The following is a 5,378-nucleotide window of genomic DNA, read 5'->3' on the forward strand; positions in this document are numbered from 1 at the left end:
GATGCAAACATAAAGTGAGAAGCAGTCTCTATCAGACGCTGGTCAAGTAGTTCCAAGATCTCTAAGGTAAATGAGAGGAAGAACACAATATGAAGCCAGGAACCCATGTTCAAGTGTCAAATTCACCATGCATTCTTTGCGTGCCCTTGAAGGAGTCCCTTATATTCTTCTTATCTCTAAAACAAAGCAGAAAATTGCCTCACCTATACAATACAAGCAGTAGTTTCTGTGAATAGCAAACGAGGGATCCTCTATAAAACACCTGCCTGAGGTGAATATAATTTTCATCTTGAGGTGCTTTCTCTGGCCATGATTGGAGGTTCATGACAAATCCTCAGGTCAGGATTTGAAGGTGGGAGGAGAGTACGGTATGTACTAACAGCCACTAACCTTCAGACAAATAGATGGTGGCCAGAAGGGCTGGGCACATGTTGGATCCTTCTCAAATAAGGTCACACTGAGTCATCTTGGGAGTTTTAGAAACTAACTCATGGGCATCAGGAAGGAGTTTCAGAGAAATGAGCTCTCTGGGCATGTCCCCCAGGAGGTCATTTGTAGCTCTTATTTTCCTAGGAAAGAATAAATTAAATTGCCTATGGGGACTTAGTTGGATGTGTTAATGGTGGACGCATAGTTTTGTTTTCCCTATACTTTGTAATTAAAGTGTAATTTACAAATAATAATTTTTAATAGGTTTACATTATAGTTTGAAAAACTGTTCAAAGTGGTCAAATTTCTATGGTCATGGAACCACTAACATAATCATGATGTGGAAGAGTTCCATCATCTAAAGAAAATCTTTGAGCTTCTTTGTCATCAACCCCTTTCTTACCTAATGCCCATGGTGACCACTAAACCATTTTCTGTCTATATTGTTTTGCCTTTGCAAGAAGGTCACTTAAACAGAATCTTAGCACATGGAGACTTTTGACTCTGGCTTCTTCCAGTTAGCATGGTGCATCTGAGACCCATCCATACTGTTAGCTGTATTAATTTCCTAGAACTGCCATAACAAAGTACCACAAACTGAATGGCCTATATAATGGAAATTTATTGTCTCACATTTCTGGAGCTAGAAGTCTGAGATCAACGAACTGGCAACGTGGTTCTGTTGGGTTCCTCTGAAAGCTGTAAGGGCACAACTGCTTCATGTTTTTCTCTTAGCTGCTGGGTGGTTTGCTGGCCATCTTTGGTGTTCCTTGTCTTCTGCTGCCTCATCCTGATCTCTGTGTTCATCTTCCCATGGTGTTCTCCTTGTGGTATGGCTCCAAGTTTTCCGCCTTTTTGGTATTTTTCTAAATTGGAGTTTGATTTGCTAACATATAGAGTAACACCCAGTGCTCATTCTGTCAAGTGCCCCTCTCAGTGCCTGTCACCCCATTACCCCCCGCCCTCCCTTTCCACTACCCCTTGTTCATTTCCCAGAGGTAGGTGTCTCTCATGTTCTGTCTCCATCACTGATATCTCCCATTCATTTTCTTTCCTTTCCCCTTTATTCATTTTCACTATTTTTTATATTCCCTGTATGAGTGAAACCATATAATGTTTGTCTTTTTCTGATTGACTTACATCACTCAGCATAATACCCTCCAGTTGCACATTGAAGCAAATGGTAGGTATTTTTCATTTCTAATGGCTGAATAATATTCCATTGTATACATAGACCACATCTTTTTCATCCATTTATCTTTCAATGGACACCAAAGCTCTTTCCACAGTTTGGCTATTCTGGACATTGCTGCTATAAACATTGGGGTGCAAGTGTCCTGCCATTTAACTGCATCTGTATTTTCTGGGTAAATCCCCAGCAGTGAAATTGCTAAGTCATAGGGTAGTCCTATTTTTAACTCTTTCAGGAACCTCCACACAGTTTTCCAGAGTGGCCGCACCAGTTCACATTCCCATCAATGGTGCAAGAGGGTTCCCCTTTCTCCACATCCTCTCCAACATTTGTTGTTTCCTATCTTGTTCATTTTCCCCATTCTCACTGGTGTGAGGTGGTAACTCATTGTGGTTTTGATTTGTATTTCCCTGATGGCCAGTGAAGCGGAGCATTTTCTCATGTGCTTGTTGGCCATGTCTATGTCTTCTTTGGTGAAATTTACCTTCATGTCTTTTGCCCATTTCATGACCAGATTGTTTGTTTCTTTTCAGTTAAGCTTAATAAGCTCTTCATAGATCTTGGATACTAGCCCTTTATCTGATAGGTCATTTACGAATATCTTCTCCCATTTTGTACATTGTCTTTTAGTTTTCTTGACTGTTTGTTTTGCTCTGCAGAAGCTTTTTATCTTGATGAAGTCCCAATAGTTCATTTTTGCTTTTGTTTCTCTTGTCTTCATGGATTTATCTTGCAAGAAGTTGCTGTGGCCAAGTTCCAAAAGGGTGTTGCCTGTGTTCTCCTCTAGGATTTTGATGGATTCTTGTCTCACATTTAGATCTTTCATCAATTTTGAGTTTATCTTTGTGTATGGTGAAAGGGAGTGGTCTAGTTTCATTCTTCTGCATGTGGATGTCCAATTTTCCCAGACCATTTATTGAAGACACTGTCTTTCTTCCAATGGATAGTCTTTCCTCCTTTATCGAATATTAGTTGGCCATAAAGTTCAGGGTCCACTTCTGGGTTCTCTATTCTGTTCCATTGATCTATGTGTCTGTTTTTGTGCCAGTACCACACTGTCTTGATGACCACAGCTTTGTAGTACAACCTGAAATCTGGCATTGTGATGCCCCCAGCTATGGTTTTCTTTTTTAAAATTCCCCTGGCTATTCGGGGTCTTTTCTGATTCCACACAAATCTTAAAATAATTTATTCTAACTCTCTGAAGAAAGTCCATGGTATTTTGATAGGGATTGCATTAAACATATAAATTGCCCTGGGTAACATTGACATTTTCACAATATTAATTCTGCCAATCCATGAGCATGGAATATTTTTCCATCTCTTTGTGTCTTCCTCAATTTCCTTCAGAAGTGTTCTATAGTTTTGAGAGTATAGATCCTTTATCTCTTTGGTTAGGTTTATTCCTAGGTATCTTATGCTTTTGGGTGCAATTGTAAATGGGATTGACTCCTTAATTTCTCTTTCTTCAGTCTCATTGTTAGTGTATAGAAATGCCATTGATTTCTGGGCATTGATTTTGTATCCTGCCATGCTGCCAAATTGCTGTATGAGTTCTAGCAATCTTGGGGTGGAGGCTTCTGGGTTTTCTATGTAGAGTATCATGTCATTGGCAAAGAGGGAGAGTTTGACTTCTTTGCCAATTTGAACGCCTTTAATGTCTTTTTGTTGTCTGATTGCTGAGGCTAGGACTTCCAGTACTATGTTCAATAGTAGTGGTGAGAGTGTACATCCCTGTCTTGTTTCTGATCTTAGGGGAAAGGGTCCCAGTGCTTCCCCATTGAGAATGATATTTGCTGTGGGCTTTTCGCAGATGGCTTTTAAGATTTTGAGGAATGTTCCCTCTATCCCTACACTCTGAAGAGTTTTGATCAGGAATGGATGCTGTATTTTGTCAAATGCTTTCTCTGCATCTAATGAGAGGATCATATGGTTCTTGGTTTTTCTCTTGCTGATATGATGAATCACATTGATTGTTTTACGAGTGTTGAACCAGCCTTGTGTCCTAGGGATAAATCCTGCTTGGTCATGGTGAATAATTTTCTTAATGTACTGTTGGATCCTATTGGCTAGTATCTTGTTGAGAATTTTTGCATCCATGTTCATCAGGGATATTGGTCTGTGATTCTCCTTTTTGGTGGGGTCTTTGTCTGGTTTTGGAATTAAGGTGATGCTGGCCTCATAGAACGAATTTGGAAGTACTCCATCTCTTTCTAACTTTCCAAACAGCTTTAGTAGAATAGGTATGATTTCTTCTTTAAACGTTTGATGGAATTCCCCTGGGAAGCCATCTAGCCCTGGACTCTTGTGTCTTGGGAGGTTTTTGATGACTGCTTCAATTTCATCCCTGGTTATTGGCCTCTTCAGGTTTTCTATTTCTCCCTGTTCCAGTTTTGGTAGTTTGTCGTTTTCCAGGAATGCGTCCATTTTTTCTAGATTGCTCTTGTATTGGCGTATAGCTGTTCATAATATGTTTTTAAAATCGTTTGTATTTCCTTGGTGTTGGTAGTGATCTCTCCTTTCTCATTCATTAATTTATTAATTTGAGTCTTCTCTCTCTTCTTTTTAATAAGGTTAGCTAATGGTTTATCTATCTTATTAATTCTTTCAAAGAACCAACTCCTTGTTCTGTTGATCTGTTCCACAGTTCTGGTCTCGATTTCGTTGAGTTCTGCTCGAATTTTAATTAACTCTCTTCTTCTGCTGGGTGTAGGATCTATTTGCTGTTTTTTGTCTAGCTCCTTTATGTGTAAGGTTAGCTTTTGTATTTGAGTTCTTTCCAGTTTTTGAATGGATGCTTGTATTGCGATGTATTTCCCCCTTAGGACTGCTTTTGCTGCATCCCAAAGATTTTGTACGGTTGTATCTTCATTCTCATTAGTTTCCATGAATCTTTTTAATTCTTTCTTAATTTCCTGGTTGACCCTTTCATCTTTTAGCAGGATGGTCCTTAACCTCCATGTGTTTGAGGTCCTTCCAAACTTCTTGTTGTGATTTAGTTCTAATTTCAAGGCATTGTGGTCTGAGAATATGCAGGGGACGATCCCAATCTTTTGGTATCGGTTCAGACCCGATTTGTGACCCAGTATGTGGTCTATTCTGGAGAAAGTTCCATGTGCACTTGAGAAGAATGTGTATTCAGTTGAGTTTGGATGTAAAGTTCTGTAGATATCTGTGAAATCCATCTGGTCCAGTGTATCATTTAAAGCTCTCGTTTCTTTGGAGATGTTGTGTTTAGAGATCTATCGAGGGTAGAAAGAGCTAGATTGAAGTCACCAAGTATAAGTGTATTATTATCTAAGTATTTCTTCACTTTGGTTATTAATTGGTTTAAATATTTGGCAGCTCCCACATTCGGGGCATATATATTGAGGATTGTTAAGTCCTCTTGTTGGATAGATCCTTTAAGTATGAGATAGTGTCCCTCTTCATCTCTCACTACAGTCTTCGGGGTAAATTTTAGTTTATCTGATATAAGGATGGCTACCCCTGCTTTCTTTTGAGGACCATTCGAATGGTAAATGGTTCTCCAACCTTTTATTTTCAGGCTGTAGGTGTCCTTCTGTCTAAAATGAGTCTCTTGTAGACAGCAAATAGATGGGTCCTGCTTTTTTATCCAGTCTGAAACCCTGCGCCTTTTGATGGGGTCATTAAGCCCGTTCATGTTCAGAGTTACTATTGAGAGATATGAGTTTAGTGTCATCATGATATCTATTCAGTACTTGTTTTTGTGGATTGTTCCACTGAACTTCCTCTT

The sequence above is a fragment of the Canis aureus genome, chromosome 21 (assembly GCF_053574225.1).
Source record: "Canis aureus isolate CA01 chromosome 21, VMU_Caureus_v.1.0, whole genome shotgun sequence".
Taxonomy (NCBI): domain Eukaryota; kingdom Metazoa; phylum Chordata; class Mammalia; order Carnivora; family Canidae; genus Canis; species Canis aureus.